The 20,975-nt window shown below is 46.7% G+C and overlaps 1 pseudogene; it reads right to left on the bottom strand.

Annotated features, from left to right (window-relative positions):
- Window positions 1-5,788: 5,788 nt before the first annotated feature.
- LOC137807386 (polyadenylate-binding protein 8-like) lies at window positions 5,789-19,993 on the bottom strand (annotated as a pseudogene).
- Between the last annotated feature and the right edge of the window lie 982 nt (window positions 19,994-20,975).

Here is a 20,975-nt window from a genome sequence, read left to right as displayed (position 1 = left end):
TCGCTCTAGCGCTAAGTGCATAGACGACATCGATCGTCAGAGGTGATACCTTGTTTGCGAAACTTGCTCAACTGCGTGAACTCAGCAATACGTGAACTTGACCCTCCATGTACCGCTTTTAACTCGAGCAAATTATTTAACCTTATAACAAACTTGGCAAACTGTTAACTCAAAGTAAACTTGAGCAACTATCAACTCTTCGGCGATGACGTTCAATAAAACTTGTGAACTTAAGGCAACAAATCTTAACATAAAATCACTTACTAGGCAGCAGGTTTTGACTCAAACTAGTATTAAAATACAGTTTACCTGATCTGCCAAGTGAAATGTGTATTTCTAGGTCATCGCCTAAAACTTTGTTGGCCTGGTTCTGCACTGAAAACTTTCGAACTTGCTTCAATTTGCTTACGCAAAGAGGTCTTGTATTCTGTTCTGGCCTGCACCCGCTCTAGGCGAGGGGAATTTATCTCATAACTATTTAACTGACCTCAGCTTCGCTCGAGGGCGAGGAGGATTTATCTGATATCTGACCTCAGCTTCGCTCGAGGGCGAGGAGGATTTAACTGATAACTAACCTCAACTTCGCTTGAGGAGGAGGAGGATTTTCTCTGGTGCCTCAACCTGCCCAGGGGCTACCTCCTCTTCCCCTGGATGCACTGAAGACTTTTAAACTTGCCTCAATTCGCTTAAGCAAAGAGGTCTTGTAATCTGTTCTTGCGTGAACTCACTCGAAGGCGAGAAGGACTTTCTCTGGTGCCTCAACTTGCCCAGGGGTTACATCTCCTCTTCCCCTGGATGCACTGAGGACTTGCAAATTATTCTGGCCTGAACTCACTCGAGGGTGAGAAGGACTTTCTCTGGTGCCTCAACTCGCCCAGGGGTTACATTTCCTCTTCCTCTGGATGCACTGAGGACTTTTAATCTCATCTCGTACCGGGGCTAGCTATTCATACTTGAGGAGGGGGCGTCCCAAAGGAATCCCTTAACCCCTGCTCAAGGACTAGGCGCCCGGGTTTTAACTGTTATTTGGTACCGGGGCTAGCTATTCATACTTGAGGAGGGGGCGTCCCGAAGGAATCCCTTAACCCTTGCTCAAGGACTAGGCGCCCAGATTTTAACTGTCATCTTGTTCTGAACTCTCGCCTATACTCGCTCTAGGCGAGTAGGACTTCTTAATCTATTCTCGCCTACGCTTGCTATAAGCGAGGAGGACTTTTAATCTGTTCTCGCCTACGCTCTCTATAGGCGAGGAGGACTTCTTCTCTTTCTCGCCTGCACTCGCTCAAGGGCGAGGAGGACTTCTTCTCTGGCCTCAAAATGCACGAGAGCGCTGAGGGCTTTTTGCACTTCTGGTACCTCTGATCGCCAAAAGACGATGAGGTCTCTAAAACTTTTAACTACTGCCACCGATCGCCGTAAAACGACAGGGACTTTAAAACTTTAACTATTGCCACTGATCGCCGAAAAACGATGGGGACTTTGAAACTTTGACTTATGGGGACTTTTAAAACTTTAACTTCCACCTCCGATTGCCAGGTGGCGATGAGGGTTTAAAAATTTTGTGCTTGTGCCTCCAATCGTCAGATGGAGATGAGGACTTAGAAACTTTATGCTCATGCCTGTGATCGCCAGGTGGCGATGAGGACTTGAAAACTTTTACTTGTTTTCCTCCGATCGCCAGGTGGCGATGAGGTCTTAAAATTTTATACTAGTACCTCCGATCGCCGAGCGGCGATGAGGACTTGGAACTTATGCTTTAAAACCTTGTACTGAATGCATGCCATAATCTTTAAACTGGGGTCTTTTTTCTGGAAACTTAAAACAGTAAGCATGCGAACTTAAATGACTTGGAAACTTTGATAAAACTGTTTTAACTGAAACTACTTCTTAACGAGTACCCCTTGAAAAACTGCTTTAACTTAAATTACTTCTACTTATTACCTTGGCGATCTGGTCTTGTGTTTCGCCGTCTAAAGTTTCCCCAACTTAAAACGTCTTGTCGTTGATCTCCTTCTCAAGCCACATCTTGACTGGCCGAGGCCTCTTCTTGCTGGTTGACTCTAACGGTAGACTTTAGCCCTTCTATCTCCGTCTGTTCAAAGGCTCGAAACACACCGGTGGCGAGCTGCGATCTAGGGTGCCCATGTCCATATTGTCTCTGAGCCAAGGGTCAGTGCACATGAGTCGTAATGTACCTTTTAGAGGAGTTGTCCTGATGGCTTGACCTTTCACCGACAGGCTACGTTGTCCAGCACTTCTATGACCCTTTTCTGGGCTGACCAACATCTGAGTTGAGCTCACGACTCGCCTCTTGTGCCCAATCACTGATGACCTCCCCCGAACCCTTGGGTCGAGCTGACGGGCTCTCCTGCATGGTACTCATGCCCCTGTCTTACCTGGCACAAGGTAACCATTCACTCACGGGGCGGCTATGCTCGAGTGGTTGCGCTGACACCGAGCTAGGCTGACTTTACTGATGTACAACTTAAGGTTTGCCACATTCCGCGCTCACGGAATGGCCTTAACTGGTCAGCCTTGGCTTCTTCAGTCACTGATTGGAGGGCTTCTCCATGATTTGTCGTATGGTCATCTCTTCGCTCCTAGTGCGTGCGGGTCTCATGTTCGTGGTTTCTGGAAGCCCCCCTTGACTATCTGCGATTTGAGGGCTGGAACTAGGTTGGAAACTGCAACTGGAACTGAAAAACTTGTGTGGTGGGACTGATGTTTTATATCGAGCCCCACGGTGGTGATCCGATCGGTCATCGGTAGTCGATGACGTCAGCAGCAGATGACCACATGGACCACTCACTGGGGGACACGCGGATCAGGTGGCAGAGTAATCATGGAGGAGATCCCCCGGTGTGGAGATCGGTGGTCAGTGACCGAGTGGCCACCGACAGATCAGTTCCAAGATAAACGGGGGACACGTGGATCAGGTGGCAGAGTAATCATGGAGGAGATCCCCCGGTGTGGAGATCGGTGGTCAGTAACCGAGTGGCCACCGACAGATCAGTTCCAAGATAAACACCCGGGGGAGAACGTGAGAAGCAATAGAGCACCGATCAGTCATCGGGTGCATGGTCATCGGGGTTTCCTGTTACATGCAGTTAAACTGGGACTGAGATTCCCAGCGAGAGCGTTACGCATGGACCTCACATGATCATACCTCAGAGAAAGAAGAGCTCCTCGTCGGTATAGTCGTGCACGAGAGTGGCCTGAGGGAGTCAGTAAACCGGTCAGTGATTGGTTACTCTCTCAACCCATTACGTGCACGGCATCGTGAAGGGGAAATCGTGTATGCAGGGAGCAATGCTTGGTGAGTGTGCCTAGTCCAGCCACACCTGGCGTTCTCCTGGGAATGTGCGATTTCACCCAGATGGAAGAAACGCGCTAAGTTACTCCGCAAGGGAATAACTTAGGCGCACAAAGAGATGCGCTAGAGCCCTTCAGGGGGTGGCACGTGCACGGTTAGATGTGAGTTGCATGCCTCCACGTGTCACTGTCTAAGAGGGGCGCGGCCCAGATAAAGCTGCACTCCGTGTCGCTAAAGGTACAGACAAGCTCAGACACGCACAGACGCTCATGTTTCACTGATTCCGGAGGTACGTCTCTGCAGAAAAGCATAACAGAATTCTGTTAGGCACAGATGCAGAGAGAAGTATAAGAGAGAATCAGAGTGAGACTGAGAGGGAGATTCTTTTGGAACACACACATTTTACTAGTTTTCTCATTGTTTTTCTGGTGGTTCTGTGACCTAACTTGAGCGTCGGAGTGCAAACGGCCGCCAGCGGCGCCGTCTGTGTTTTTTGCAGGGTGCGTTCGAAGTTCCCGGAGACGGTTCCAAGAGCGTTCTTGTAGATTGCACAGTTGCATAGACGAGGCAAGGGAAGCAACGAAACATTCCCTCCACGCGAAAGTTAGCGGCAGGATCATTTGGCGCCCACCGTGGGGCGCCAAATGATCCTGCCGCTAACTTGAGCGTCGGAGTGCAAACGGCCGCCAGAGGCGCCATCTGTGTTTTTTGCAGGGTGTGTTCGAAGTTCCCGGAGACGGTTCCAAGAGCGTTCTTGTAGATTGCACAGTTGCATAAACGAGGCAAGGGAAGCAACGAAACATTCCCTCCACGCGAAAGTTAGCGGCAGGATCACTTGGTTATGGCTGAAGTACAAGTCAAAACACTTTAATTGCTCTTTTGCTGAATGGGTGATGAACCCCCTACTGTGCATCAGCAGCTGCAGATGAATGTGTCCTATACGAGGGTCTAGGTAGGAAGTGCATAGTGTGCTCTCGGTTGTGGTAGGGGTGGATGAGGATGCAGGAAAATATGTTCATACACGTCAAGCTTAGTGACCTCTTCTAAGCTAGAGGAGACCTATACCCCAAACTACTTTATGACCTCTTCTAAGCTTAGTGACCTCTTGTATGGCTGTCATGATCGCCGGTTGATGAAGCGGCGCTCTCCATAGGTCAACATGATCGCCGATCGAAGAAGCGGCATTCTCCATATGTGTGTAGTCGGAGGTTGCTGAAGTTATACAAGGTCAACATGATCGTCGGTCGATGAAACGGCGATCTCCATGTGTGTAGTCGGTGGTCGCCGTAGGTATGCAAAGGTCAACATGATCGCCGGTTGCGCGTAGTCGGAGGTTGCTGAAGTTATACAAGTCAACATGATCGCCGGTCGATGAAACGACGATCTCCATGTGTGTAGTCGGTGGTCGCCGTAGGTATGCAAAGGTCAACATGATCGCCGGTTGTGTGTAGTCGGAGGTTGTTGAAGTTACACAAGTTAACATGATCGCCGGTTGATGAAACGGCGATCTCCATGTGTGTAGTCGGTGGTCGCCGTAGGTATGCAAAGGTCAACATGATCGCCGGTTGATGAAGCGGCGTTCTGTCTACATGATCGCCGATCGATGAAACGGCGTTCTCCATATGTGTAGTCGGTGGTCGCCGATGTTGGTTTTTTTTTGGTTATTTTTTAGGAAGTCCACTTCAGGTTACTGTATATGGGTTGGGATACCCCTGAAGTATCCCCTTTAATTTTATTTATTCATTGCTGATAAAAAAAAACATGTTTTCAAAGGAACAAAGACGATGTGGAACACTATAAAAATTATGTCATTTTGACCATTTGACATGTATTTAATTCCATGGTTGGAAGAGATCTAGATTAAAAAATTTCAAATTTAAAAGGAGGTATAATTGTGTATGGATGAAGAACACAACTTTACTATGCATAATCACCTGGTTATTTCCAACCCTTCGTATAGGATTCATCCTTTGTTCTTGAAAATGGTATGGCATGATGAAATTTGAAGCAACACCTCGCATGCCTGGTGGCAAGAGATGGGGTTGGAAACCATAGCCGATTGGTGAAACAAAACTAGATGTTCCTGAACCAAAATATATATGAGGATGGAATGATCCCATTGGATGATACCCATTCATTTCAACGGGTACAATCATATGAGAAAACTGAGTCTGAATACAATAAAAAGTTTATAAAATGTTACAACAAAATTAATACACAATTTAAAACAAGAACATGATAAATTCACAACCCACTCTTTTTCTACACCCTTACTACAACTCTTAATACTATTATTTTAATATTTTTCACATCATTTATTTATATATTTATCTTTTATTACATTTTTTTTATTGTTAAAATTGTCACATCAGGTCTATATACAACTTCTTTAAGTTGTTAAAGTATAATTTTTTCTTAAAACAAAACACAAAATCACCAAATCATCTGTAGATTAGCCTTCCTTTCTTCTTTTCGTTAAACTACTGCAACATAGAGAGACTTTTATCTAATTATCTTTCCATTCATTCCATTCATATGTAAATAAATAGATAGAAGAAAGAGTAAACAATATATAATATTTATTATGTCAATCTAATACAAATAAAGATTTATCGCTTTACTAGCTTCTTCCATATTAGGGAAAGCAACAAAACCACAACCCTTGCTACGTTCAAGAGCATCAACCATTACCTGCACAATATGAAATAAATACAATGATGAAGTAATTTTAGACATTCTATAAAAAAATAAATCAACATAGAACGAACCAAAGTGTACCTTACAAGATGTTGTTCCAAACACACAAAAGTTCTCTTTCAATTTTTCATCATTAAAGCTACTATCAAAGTTTTCAGATACAAATTAGCCCCTTGAAGTTGATCAAATTTATTTTTAGCTTTACTCTACCTCTCTTTCTAACTTCCTTTGAGCTCTCCCCACATATAAAACCTTGTCATTATTGATTGTTGTTCCATTTAACCTTTCAACTGCAGTAGTAGCTGAATCTGGACTTTCAAAAATTCACAAAACCAAAAAATTTGGACTTTCCATTTGCGTCTTTCATGACCACAACACTAGTTATAGTATCATAGGTATTAAAGAGTTGCTTAAAGTCTTCCTCAGTGTATAGTTTCAGAAAAGTTTTTCACATACACATTAGTGAACTTCGATGATCCATTAGGTGGAGTCCTTTCCTGACTTTGAACAAAAAGCTCAACATAGACCTTCTTATCATTTATTAACATGTCATTCAATTTTTTGATAGCATTCTGAGCAGACTCATCATTGTCAAATTGGACAAATCCATACCCTTTAGAAAAAGTATCAATGCCTTGTTATCTACCGACGTGTCCAGATTCTTTATGAACACATTTGCATATCCACTTTTTAATATTGGGATCACGATGAAAAAACATAATGTGAATGGATTTTCCATTGAGAATAATGAAGTTAAAATGTTCCATAGCAGTGCAACATAAATTAAATTATTTTTTTGTAAGCATTGAACAATACAAATATATTATAGGTGAGAACACAAATATATGTAAATCAACACCAAATCTAAACTTAGACAAAAAAAAAAGTCTACATCAAAATAATCTATTTTTTTTTATCTGCAAATAAATAAATTAAATAAAAAAAATATTTTAAAAGTATCCGAACTTTTATACACAAAATTTATACCAAACAAATAAATAGACAAAGCATATCAAAATCTACAACCTATTCTAAATTAAGTACTACCCACCCACTTTTAGATCCTTGAACAGAACAGCAGATACAAAAATGTAAAAAGAACAATTGGGTTATATCAAAATAATCTAATAAAGAACCCATTCTAAAAGCTGAAAAAGTAACTCTCTTGTTAACAATTAATAATGATAATACACAAACATTAATCGAGAATGTATTATTTTTTTACTTTTTAATCTAATTTTAAAACTCACTCAATCCCAACACATTATTCATGAAATCCAGTACTTGGATAAAAAAAATGGTAATAACACTGATCCTGCCTGTTAACCAGAACGTTGGAACCTGCCTCGTCAAAGGATCGACTTGTGCACCGCTTCGAACCTCCGTCCTCCTTCAAGATCCACCTCAAGAACCTGCAAAAGAACAGAGCGGCGCCGCTGCGGCCGATCGCACTCCAACGCCCAAGTCAGTGACCGAACCACCAAATACTAAGAGCAAGAACACTCAGGAAATCTCAAGGAACCGTGCAATGTTCTCTCTCACAGTAAGCTCTAGAACTCGCAAGCGTAAAGAGTGTAATCTGAACGTGTGTACCTCAGAAAGTTCGTTGAGAACTCTTATATACCTGGTCACTTTCTCTCTCCTGGCAGTTACAGACCTGGACACGTGGCTCGCATCCAGTCGTACACGTGCCATCATCTGGAGCCTCCTTGACTTGGGCGCTGCTTCTGACTCTCTTTTTGGCTAAGTTATTTATGCATGGTACTGCCCAGTGCATAGCTAACTTGGGAGCGCGATCTCTACTGGAACTGGCGAGTTAGGGTGCCCTCGTACACCTTCCCTGCGGTCTCGCCGGCCGCCTTCATAATCTGCACCACTTTCATCTCTGGCGACGTGCTTGCTCTGGCGATCTCCAATCGCTTGGTCGCCTGAGTTTACATCTGGCGACTTCACCTTCTACTGGGCGATCGCCTGGTATGCTTAATGATCGGAACACGCCAACTTAATCACTGGCGACTTCACGAGCCCCCCCCGACTTCCTCCCCTTCTGTCAACCTGGCGTCTTGTCAACACGACTACACTGTAGCTTGGTGCCACGTCATCACTTCCGACTAACAGGGCGGTACACAAGCCCCCCAGTCTTAAGCGAAGACTTGTCCAGCGAAAAGACTGAAAGAGTCACGTCAACACCGACCTACGTGGCCCTGACGCAGAAATCCAAGCGGTTGTACTTTCTGCTTCTCTGACGCTCCACCAAACCCCTCACCCATCGCTCGACACGTGGCTTCATCAACGGTTACCTTCAGTTACCGTTTGCGCTTCCCAAACCCGTTTCGAAAAACCCTTAAACCCATTTTCACTCCACACTGTTCCATCACTTTTCTTCGTATTCACAAACGCTCTAACCTTCTTCTGCGAAAAAGCTCTCGACGTTCTTCAACTCTCTGAATCACCAACATTCTTCATCGCCTTTCTGATCATAAAAAGGTACTTCCTTTCCTTCTTCTGCTGGTTTTCCCTGCATTTTAACCGATTCGCATCATCCTGTAACTGTCTGGTGCATACGTTGTGGGTTGTCTTTGCGATTTCTCCTTCTTCGTAACTTAGGGCTTCGTCAATCGTTGCAACGAACCTACGCTCGTTCATTTTTCACCTTTCTTCCATGATCGAGTCAGCCTCTGTGACCCCTGATCATTTTTTCCTTTTCTTCTTCCTTTGCAGCTTCCATCATGACTCGCACCAAGATCACCCGGAATCCTCCTCCTTCATCGCGAAACCCTTCTTCTCAAGCACTTAACCCACCGCGAGCACGCGGTGCTTCATCTTCCCAGGCTGAGAGGCCTGCACCTTCCTGCCCCAACCTGGCCCAGGCTACTCCGCCAGTCACCGGAGGAGCCTCCGTCCCCACACCAGACTTCAAAAAATTGTATCCCTGGGCCAACTCGACCCTGCTGAGGGAAACATCTTCTGTGAACACTGCGGGGGCAGTTTTGCGGTTGAAGAAGGGGGATGAACTTCATCAATCATTCCACAAGGAGCACGATGAGAAGATGACAGTGCTACCTTGCCCGTTCGTCTACACAACGCTATTCAAGAAGGTGAAACTAAGGTTTCCCTTTACACGTTTCGAGAGGGAGCTCCTCACCGAGCTCAACATTGCCGCCGCCCAGCTCCACCCCAACAGCTGGGCGTTTGTGCGAGCATTCCAAGTGATGTGCGACCATCTGGGGTTGCCAGCATCCGTAGACGTATTCTTGTTCCTTTTTGAAGCCAAGCACCCAGGAGACCGCCTGTGGGTGAGCTTGAATGGGATTGCTGGGAGGTCGATCCTCTCCATCTTCCAGCAGTCCTATAAAGACTGGAAGGGAAAGTTCGTCCAAGTGCGCCCCAACGACAAGGACACTTCCCTACTCGACGGCTTCCCCTTGTACTGGGTAAACAAGGGGAGCAAAGAGTCCAAGAGCTGCTTCAGGAGACCCAGAAGTCCTGATAGCATGGGTGCACTGGACAGGGATCTTTGCTTCTTTTGGAAGAGTGTGGCGGATGCCAACATCACCTTCCTCACCACCACCCTGATCTGCTTCGAATTCTTTGAGGACCAACTCGAAATTCGAATAGGTTAGAACATTCGAGCCTCTTGTTTTAATACTTGCTTCTGTTAACTGTTTCTGGGCGTCTTGTGCGTTGTGCGCAAGACTTTGGTTTTATATTTCTGCACTATTTGTCTGCTTTGCTGTTGCATACTGCCTTATGCATTTATCTTCTCTCTGAACTAACCCATGCATTTTTGCTCTTATGCAGATAACATGTTGGGCCAGGACAAGCTTGCTGAATTGAGGACGCTCGCCCGACTCCATGGGTTGGCAACGGGCTCTCAAACAGTGCCAAATTCTGTGGTGGAGATCGCCGCCGCACAGGGCCGATCGCCACCTAAGGGCCCAGCTCCCTCCGACGTCCAACCCGCCGCCCAGCGTAAAAAACTTGTCCTCAAAAGGCCCAAGAGGAAAGCTCCCCAGGTAGTCCACGAGGAGGAGGAAGAAGATGACGAGGTCACCGAAGATGGCCTCGTTCCAAAGAGGAAGAGGGTGGCACCTTCTTCACCACCTGCCCCACCCCCTCTTCCAACCTCAACACCGCCATCCACGCCTGCTCCACCTCCAACAATGCCATCTCCACCAGCTCCGGCTTCCCCAGTCCAAGCCATTCCATTGGCAACTGCACCACCCGCGGTTGAGGCCGCCGAAGATAATTTCTTGGAGGACCCCCCAAGCGCCTCCACGCTATGTATCAGCTGGAGGGGGACCTCCTTCCAACGCCTCAGCCGCAGATGTTGCTCCAATCGGGGATGAGGTTACCCACACCTCTCTGATTCTGATCACTGAGTCCCCGACGTCGCCACCACGAGCAGAAGCGCCTACTGAAGAACCAACTAAAGAAGGTGGCGACGAAAACCAACAACAGGCCCACCCAACGCCTCTCCAAGCTGCAAACCTCCCTCTTGAGGTCACGAGGATGTGGGAGCCTTTATCTGCTAAGCTGAAGACGATAGCAGAAGACATCCCCGCCATCATAACTAGAGCGGTGCAGAGCTCCACCAGGAAGCTCCAGGACGACCTCTTCAACCTTAAAACTGAGAACAGCACCATGAAGGTTGAGGTGGAGAAATTGTCCTTCAATCTGACGCTCGCGGAGATTGAACACTCCCGAGTAGAAGATGCGATGAGCACCGAGCTCCGATTTGCGCGCAAGGAGGCCACTGAACTCTGCCATAAGGTACAACAACTGGCTCAAGAAAAGATCGAATTAGAGAGCAAAATTGTGCCTTATCGCGTTAAGGTGGTTGACTTGGAAGCTTCGATAAAAACTGACGCCGCCAAGGTAAAAAAACTGGAGCAGAGGTCTGCTGATCGGGAGATCTTCCTGGGTAAGGTGGAGAAGGCGAGGGACGACGCCATTGCTGAGCTTGCCGAGGCCAACAAAGAGAAAGGGAAAATCACTGCTGAACTGGGCCAAGTGCAAGCGGAATCCAAGAAGGTTGCTGAAGACCTTCTCCAAGCTCAAGAGATCAACGAAAAACTCAAGAAACAAATCGAAGAGCTGGAGCAGCAAAATAAGGGGCTGAAGGAGCAAACTGAAGGACTCCAGAAGCAGATTGAAGATCTTAAAATGAGTTCTGCCCAAATTTTGGCTGCCGGATTCGCTGTTGCACGGGAACAGTTTGCATGAATGTTCCCCGATCTGGATCTCAGCATGGTGTCTTTGAACAACGAGGTGGTGGATGGGAAAGTGGTTCCCGTCGAAGACTGATCAATTTCCCCTCATCCATCACCTTTATGCTTTTTCTTTGTGCAATTGTAATAACCTTCATATTTTCCTGTCCATGTGCTTTGAACTAGTATTTACTTTAATGAAATTGCCTTTGTATTTCTTTCTGCAATTTCTTTGCCTGCTTCAACTTTCCTTGCGCAATTTTACTTCAGCAAAAATAACTTAGTGATTTTGTAGGCCCGATCTCGCACTTAACTGTTTCGAACCGTTTCAACTTCAAGCAATAATCACTTTCACAGCTCGTAATCTTAAGGCAATTAACCTTAACGTAAAATCACTCTTCAAGCAACGAACTTCAACTCAACCACTGGCTTAAAACATTTCTTCCCCCGATCTGCTCCATCAGCATGGGTTTTTAACTTTCTCGCCGCTGCTTGAACTTTTCCTGGTCGCCAAAGACTCTTGGCGATATCAGCTTCTTTCTGGCTTCATGCCTTGGCCATTGTTCTTTTATCTGGGGGTAGAGGCGCCTTTCGGATCCTTCTCTACCCTCCTGAACTTCAGAATAAAAGACCGGGTGGCTAGGCGTTCTCTTCGAACCTACCTTAGCCACCTTCCAAACTTCGTCCACCCTTAACACCGTACCTGAAATCGTTCGAGACGAGAGGATTTTATCTTGCCTGAACTCGCTCATAGGCGAGAAGGTCTTTTACTTGCCTCTACATTGCCCCGGGGGTTACATCTTCTCGCCCCCAGAAACACTGAGGACTTTTCACTGCTGCCTCTACATTGCCCCAGGGGTTACATCTCCTCGCCCCCAGAAACACTGAGGACTTTTCGCTCTTCCTCGCCTGCACTCGCTCGACGGCGAGGAGGTCTTTAACTCGCCTCAGGACGCGCGAGGGCGTTGAGGTCTTTTAGCTGGTGCCTCCGATCGCCGAAAGACGATGAGGACTTAAAACTTTTAACTGGTGCCTCCGAACGCCGAAAGACGATGAGGACTTAAAACTTTTTAGAAAGCATGCAACATATCTTTAACTTGCCTTAAGCCACATACAAGTGACAAGGTCTTTCTTCAAAACTTTCTGAAAACAACAGGCACGCAATCTAAAACAACTTGTACTTCGAAAACTTCTCTTTATTGGGTGGCCTCATTAAAAACCCTCCTTAGGGAAAAAAGAGTGCCCCCTTCAAACTGTTTCAACAGAGACATTGTAATATAACTTCGCGTTTGTCTTTACTTACAAGGCTTCTTAACTGTAATACAACTTTAGGTGCGTGGCGTTCCAAGTGCGAGGAATCGCCCCTCCTTCCAATGTCTCTAAGCGGTAGGCGCCGTTCCCGAGCGCCTCGGTTACTCTGAACGGCCCTATCCACTTGGGCGACAGTTTATTCTCCATCTCGTACTGGTGGGCTTTCCTCATCACCAGGTCGCCTTCTCTAAACTGTCTTGGCATCACCTTCGAGTTGTATCTTCGTTCAACCCTTCTCTTCACTGCTTTAGCCTTCAATCTCGCCTCTTCCCTGACTTCATCCAGTAGATCCAGGTTCAGCCTTCTCTCTTCATTCGAGTCTTCCTCTACAAAGTTCTGGAATCTCGGCGAGCTCTCCTAGATCTCTACTGGAATCATTGCATCACACCCATAGACCAAGCTGAATGGAGTCTCATGGGTTCCTGACTGCTCCGTGGTGTGGTACGCCTAGACTATACGGGGTACCTCCTCAGCCAAGCTTCCTTTGGCTTTCTCTAGTCTTCTCTTCAAACCTCTCAGCAACACCCGATTAGCTGACTCCACCTGGCCATTCGTCTGAGGGTGCTCGACGAATGCAAACACTTGTTGAATTCCCACCCCTTCGCACAGCTTCTTCAACAAGTGGCTTGCAAACTGAGTCCCATTATCTGACACCAGGCGCTTGGGCACTCCAAACCGGCACACAATATTCTTCCACACGAAACCTTCGATCTTGTGTGCGGTGATCTGGGCCACTGGCTCTGCTTCGATCCACTTGGTGAAATACTCAATCGCCACCACCAAGTACTTCATCTGCCTGATCGCCAGCGGGAAAGGTCCCAGGATGTCGATTCCCCACGTATGAAACGGCCAAGGGCTGTATATCGACTTCAACTCTTCGGGAGGCGCCTTGTGCCAATCGGCGTGCTGTTGGCATTGTTTGCAACATTGGGCATACTTCTTGCAGTCTTCTCTCATCGATGGCCAGTAATACCCTGCACGGAGAATTCTTGCGGCCAGAGCTCGACCCCCGACGTGGCTTCCGCATATACCTTCGTGGAGCTCTGCCATGATTCTCGTGCACTTCTCGCCATGTACGCATTCCAGGAGTGGGTGAGTGAACCCAAACCTGTACAGATCGCCATCAATCAATGTGTACTTGCTAGAATTTTTCTTTACCTTCCTAGCCTCTGTCGGATCCAGTGGGGGAAGGTCATCTGCCAGGCATCGCTTGTACTGTGTTATCCAGGTGTCTGGCTCATGGATCGCGCAGACCTGCGTCATGTTCACCTTCTCTCCTCGACATGCTCTAATTCTCGGCGATCTCAAAGTCTCTTGCGTCAGGGACTTATGACTTCTCGCTGCTTTCTCCGTCGACTTGCTTATCTGAAGAACCAGGTGATCTGCCACAAATGCTCTCGGCGTCTTCAGAGTTTCTTGAATCACCATCCTCTGCCTACCCCCCTTGCCTAAGCTGGCGAGCTTAGCTAGCAAGTCAGCTCAGGCATTCTGCTCCCTGGGCACATGTACTACTTCAAAGGAGTCAAAGGAACTCTTCAATTCCTGCACATACTCCAAATAGGCCGCCATTTGTGGATCTTTAGCCTGGAACTCGCCTGTTACTTGCCCTGTGACTAGCAGCGAGTCGCTCTTGGCTATTAACACCCTGGCTCCCATCTCCTTGGCCAGCAAAATCCCGGCGATCAGCGCCTCATATTCTGCTTGATTGTTACTGGCTTTGAAGGCAAATCTCAAAGATTGTTCGATCAGCACGCCGTTGGGTCCTTCCAAAATGACTCCAGCACCGCTGCCCTGCTGGTTCGACGATCCATCCACCGAGAGTACCCAACGGAAGTCGTCCCCTTCAACTCGCGTCGCCTCAGATGAGAGCTCAACCACGAAATCTGCAAAGATTTGCCCCTTGATCGGGCCTCGAGGCTCATATTTAATATCAAACTCTGACAATTCTACTGCCCATTTCACCATCCTTCCTGCAACATCAGGCTTCTTCAGGACCTTCTGGATGGGCAGGTCAGTCATCACCAGAATGGTGAAGCTATGGAAATAGTGGCGCAACCTCCTCGCCGAAAATACCACAGCCAGCGCAGCCTTTTCCAGGGCCTGATATCTCGTTTCGGGGCCCTGCAACACCTTACTCACAAAATAAATAGGCTTTTGAGCCTGATCTTGATCCTGGGCGAGCACCGCACTCACCGCCCTCTCAGTTACAGCAAAATACAACCTGAGAGGGGTTCCCACCAGCGGTTTGCATAAGACCGGCGGGCTCGCCAAATATTCCTTCAGCTTGACGAAGGCTTCCTCGCACTCCTTCGTCCACGCAAATTTGTTATTGCGCCTCAAGCACTGAAAATAGGGATGGCCCTTTTCTCCGCTAGCTGACACAAAGCGGGACAGGGCTGCCATCCGACCCGTTAGCTGTTGAACCTCCTTCACCGTAGTTGGGCTCCTCATCGCCAGGATGGCGGCACACTTATCAGGGTTGGCCTCTATGCCTCTTTCAGTCAAGAGGAAACCCAAAAACTTTCCAGCCTCCACGCCGAAAATACATTTCTCTGGATTAAGCTTTAATCTGAACTTGGCGATCGTCGTGAACAATTCTTCCAAGTCTGCAACGTGCTTGCTTTTTTCCGGCGAGGTCACGACCATGTCATCGACGTACGCTTGCACGTTCCTTCCCAGCATCGGTGCAAGTACTCGATCCATCAGCCTCTGGTACGTGGCCCCCGCGTTCTTCAGCCCAAACGGCATCACCTTGTAGCAGTAGCACGATCTCTCCGTCATGAAGGTTGTCTTCTCTTCATCCATGGGATGCATCTTAATCTGATTATACCCCGAGAAGGCATCCAGGAAGCTCAACAGCTTACACCCTACAGCACTATCCACCAGGGCGTCTATGCTTGGTAAAGGATACGAATCCTTTGGGCAAGCCTTGTTCAGGTCAGTGAAATCGACGCACATGCGCCATTTCCCGTTACTCTTCTTCACCAGCACGACATTTGCCAACCATTCAGGGTACTGAACTTCCCTGATGTGGCCTGCAGCGAGGAGCTTCTGTGTTTCGTCCCTGATCGCCTGCCTCCTCTCTTCGTTGAACTTTCTTCTTCTTTGTCGCACTGGTCTTACCAAGTTGTCCATCGCCAGATGATGGCACAAAAAGTCGGGATCGATCCCGGGCATGTCCGAAGCGGACCATGCAAACGCGTCCAGATGCCGCTCAATCACCTTGGCGATCTGGTCCTGGAGCTCAACCTCCAGGGATCTTCCCAGCTTGAAGATCTTTCCCCCGATTTCTCTCTCGAGCCACTGCTCGACGGGTTTTGGTCTGGTTTCTCTGGCGATCACCGCCCTGGCGATTCCCAGTTCTCTCGCTTCCTCAGGGCGATTCCTTGCCTCTTCCTCCCCCAGACCATCATTCCCCTCCCCCAGCTCAGCGTCTACCATCTCCACGTCCCTCCCGGCGACCTCTTCTGTTACCGTTGGTCTGGGCTTCACACCGGGAGGCGGGGTGGTTGTTACGTAACTCACCGATCTCTTGTTTTTCAGGCTATTCTCATAGCACTTCTTTGCTTCCTTCTGATCGGATTTGATGGTGATGACCACCCCCTCCAAGGACGGCAACTTCACCTTCATGTGCCGGGTTGATGGTATGGCACCTATCCTATTGAGCGTGGGTCTTCCCAACAGGATGTTGTACGCTGAAGGAGCGTTTACAACCAGATACTTGATTTTTTCCGTTCTTGAACCCGCCACGTCTGTAAACGTTGTCCTTAACTCTATGTACCCCCTAACCTCCACTTGGTCACCAGCGAATCCATACAAACACCCTCCATAGGGCCTCAGCTGGTCAAGGGGCAGCTCCAACTGCGTGAAAGTTGGCCAGAACATCACATCTGCCGAGCTTCCCTGGTCCACCAGCACCCTGTGGACCTTTCTTCCTGCTGTTATCAACGAAATTACTATGGGATCGTTGTCATGAGGCACAACATCCCGGAGATCTTGCTTGGTGAATGTAATATCCACTTCTGGCGAGTGGTCTTCAAACATATCCACCGTCATCACAGACCTTGCGTACTTCTTCCTCTGTGATGCGGTGCATCCACCGCCTGAGAAACCCCCTGCGATGGTGTGGATTTCTCCGTGCGTGGGCATCTCGTGCTGCTGAGCTTCAGCACCTGCTGGTTGGGAGCTCGACGCGCCCCCCGTCCTCCTGTCCAGCAAATAATCATTTAGGAACCCGCTCTTTACCAGATCGTCGAGCTGGTATCCTAATGCTAAACATGAGTCCACTGTATGGCCAAAGCCTTGGTTAAACTCACACCAGGCGTCTGGCTTTGGTCCCAACACCTTGTCGCCCACCTTTTCTGGCGCCTTCAACCTAGCGGATATGTTGGGAATGGCGATCAGATCCTCCAATCCCATGACAAACTTGTGCTTAGGCGGGCGATTGTATTCCCGGCGTGCTGGTTGCTGGCGTCCTTAGCCCCTACCCTTGTTCTTCCTTGGATCATAAGGATGGCGAGTCCTCTGATCCCTCCTGGCCGCCGCTGTCTCCAACACCCTCTGTGGCTGGATCCTCGTCTGGGCGCGTGGCCTAGCGGGAGCCACGCTTCCTCTCTTCTCGGCGACTTCGCTCTCGTCGGCGATGTGGGCCACCGCAAGTCGCCTAACCTCAGCAAACGAGGCGGGGTGCGCCCTGATCAACGCCTCGCAGAATGGTCCCGGCAACACGCCCTTCTTGAATGCATAGACCAGCATTTCTTCATCTTTGGCCGGCGATCTGACCATCTGCGCCCTAAAGCGATTCAGGTAGTCTCTGAGGGACTCTCCCTGATATTGCCTTATATCAAACAAATCATAAGACACCCTAGGCGGTGCCTTATTCACAATGTACTGCTCGACGAAAATCTTCGAGAACTGTTGAAAACTGGTTATGTGACCGTTAGGCAGGCTCACAAACCATTCCAGAGCCGTTCCCTGGAGCGTGCTCACGAACATCTTGCAATACACGACGTCTGATCCCCCTGACAGCATCATCTGCGTATGGAACGTGGTGAGATGAGCCTCAGGATCCTCCACGCCGGTGAAAACAGCCTTAACAGGAACCACACTCGCAGGAATAGGCGTGTCAGTAATCGCCTGAACAAAAGGCATAGGAAAAACACGAGGTGGCGACGACGGCGCAACCTCTTCAGCATAAGAACGCCCTTGCTGCTCCTGAAGAGCTTGACGCAGCTCCTCAGTCACCTTGCTAAGCTCCTCATTCCTGGCGCGAGAGGCGACCAGGTCCTCATGCATTCTCGCCTGTTCTATGCGCGAGGCTTCCACAGTTGCCTGCAACGAACGCATCATCTCCGCCATCTGCGCCATGGTCATGGCGGCGGCGCCTTCAGCAGCGACGGGCGCAACCGGACTTGAACGATTGCTTCTCATTTTTCTCATGAAACTTAGCGAATCACAGAATGCAGTGAACAACACTTACTTCAGCCACGATCGATTCAGCGATCAATCGGAAAAACTGCGCGAAACTCCGCAAGAACACCGCAAACCTTCAAACAAACCTACAACTCCACCAGAAACCACCGCTTCTCCCACAGATAACCAAACGAGCGAGGGAACTCAAATCCCACCGAACAGATCGCACGTAAATAGCAGAAAACTTCACTTCACCGAACAAAAATCCAAACGAACGGTGGAAAATGCGAAAACACCGAACAAATCTCAAGCGAACAACAAACTACGGTTGCACCAGCACACAACCACACAGAAAATCACGAAAACCTCCAAGAACTCGCGCTGTGGATGGGAACAGGTTTTACATGGCCCCACGGTGGGCGCCTGATGATCCTGCCTGTTGACCAGAACGTTGGAACCTGCCTCGTCAAAGGATCGACTTGTGCACCACTTCGAACCTCCGTCCTCCTTCAAGATCCACCTCAAGAACCTGCAAAAGAACAGAGCGGCACCGCTGCGACCGATCGCACTCCAACGCCCAAGTCAGTGACCGAACCACCAAATACTAAGAGCAAGAACACTCAGGAAATCTCAAGGAACCGTGCAATGTTCTCTCTCACAGTAAGCTCTAGAACTCGCAAGCGTAAAGAGTGTAATCTGAACGTGTGTACCTCAGAAAGTTCGTTGAGAACTCTTATATACCTGGTCACTTTCTCTCTCCTGGCAGTTACAGACCTGGACACGTGGCTCGCATCCAGTCGTACACGTGCCATCATCTGGAGCCTCCTTGACTTGGGCGCTGCTTCTGACTCTCTTTTTGGCTAAGTTATTTATGCATGGTACTGCCCAGTGCATAGCTAACTTGGGAGCGCGATCTCTACTGGAACTGGCGAGTTAGGGTGCCCTCGTACACCTTCCCTGTGGTCTCGCCGGCCGCCTTCATAATCTGCACCACTTTCATCTCTGGCGATGTGCTTGCTCTGGCGATCTCCAATCGCTTGGTCGCCTGAGTTTACATCTGGCGACTTCACCTTCTACTGGGCGATCGCCTGGTATGCTTAATGATCGGAACACGCCAACTTAATCACTGGCGACTTCACGAGCCCCCCCGACTTCCTCCCCTTCTGTCAACCTGGCGTCTTGTCAACACGACTACACTGTAGCTTGGTGCCACGTCATCACTTCCGACTACCAGGGCGGTACAAACACTAAACACAATTAAAAACACCACACCTATGACCCTGACAGAAGAAGAAGATTCAATAATCAAATTCAGAGCACATTAAGAAATGAATATTTGTTCCCCAAATAATAATAATAATAAATAACTAAAAATCAGAATGTTTTCTCAGTTCAAAATTAACACAATCATCTAAACAAGTATATCCAAATCCAAGACTTCAATTAAAAATACTTAAACCACTAGATCACAATAATAGAATGCAGACAACAAAGAAAAGAAATGATAAAAACAAAAAGAAAGGAATAAACAATTAACTCAGTGTATGTTTTTTCCTTTTTCAATTCAATTCTAAGAAAAACAAAAACTCAAGACACCGATCCAAAAGTTATCAAATTGACAACTTCAATAAAAAAATTTTAAAAATAATCAAACATACAAACATAATTAAAAAATTAGTAATAGTCAGAACCACTTAAAAAAAACAAAAACAAAAGAAGTTAAACCTTACCAAAACAATAATAAAAAAATTAAATCAAGATTTCTTTTAATCATTTCATTTAATTCTAAAATAATATTCAACCATTTCGACAACAACAATAACAATCGAACAACAATAATTACGGTAATCAAATTTAAGATGGAAAAAAATAATAATTAAATAATCAAATGATAAAATAAACCATCTTGAACAGTTATAGAATTGACATATGTTTAGCCAAGAGAAGATTGTTTAGTTTGATACCGACAAATTCTAATTGAAATAACATGAGCTACTTGATTAAAGAGATCAAATAATAACCGATTCTCTATCACATTATCACATGACATGAAAATCTTCCAACATACAAAGAAACATTTCCATTCAGTGTTTTGGTTGGACTTGCCAATGGAACAGAAATCATCACGCCATTATTTTCATGAAAAAAACATTGAATCCTCCTAAAAAAACACACCAGAATACCACTCTGAAATCACAGGATAAAAAGTGTGTCTAGATAAAAAAAAAAAAAAAACAAATGAGAGACTTAAAATAGACAAGGGTTTTACCCGATAAGGAAACTGAGAATTTTTTTATTTTTATTTTAGAGTATTGCTCCCAACCAACCAGAGAACACGAGTAGAAAGGTCTGTGCGCTATGTGTTAGTGTGAGTCGCCACGAATTATAATGAGGCACCTGTTGTGTCTTTTTCCTTTTAATTTCACATTGGTTGATGTTGATGTTGGTCACTTTTGCACTTTTCAGAAGAGTATAATTTCTGATTGCAGGATCAGAAAAGGGACAATTCATGTCTACCCGACACGTCATACTTACATGCGACCAATCAAACGGGCATAAAACAAAAGAAAACCAAGGAGAACAAAACAATGAATCATTAGGGCTTTTTTTGTAATTTACTTTCTTTTTCTCAGACAGCTAATATATTATTTGTTTTTTATTTATATTTTTATCAATAAAAAATAAAGAGAATATGGGAACACTTCAATAGTTCCAACCCCCCTAATGTGAAGACTTTCCTAACACAGTTTCAGCTACAATAACCTTTAGGGACAAACAAATAAACTTATACAGCACATAAATACAGCCTCATAAGATTTGTAGATTGTACATGATAGGTTCAGCTATTTTGCCCAGGTTTATTTTCCTAAAGATTCAGATTTTGCAGAAAATTGACTTGTAGAAAAGATGAACTGGAGAGGATTTGAATTCTACTAGACTCAAGTTTATGATATTGGACAAGTCCAATATTGTGAAGTTCTGTAAGATTATATCATTGCTGGAAAAATGAAAGCTATTTATCTTTTATTTCA

Source organism: Phaseolus vulgaris, chromosome 11 (genome assembly GCF_000499845.2).
Source record: "Phaseolus vulgaris cultivar G19833 chromosome 11, P. vulgaris v2.0, whole genome shotgun sequence".
NCBI classification, from domain to species: domain Eukaryota; kingdom Viridiplantae; phylum Streptophyta; class Magnoliopsida; order Fabales; family Fabaceae; genus Phaseolus; species Phaseolus vulgaris.
This window is presented reverse-complemented; position numbering and strand designations above follow the sequence as displayed.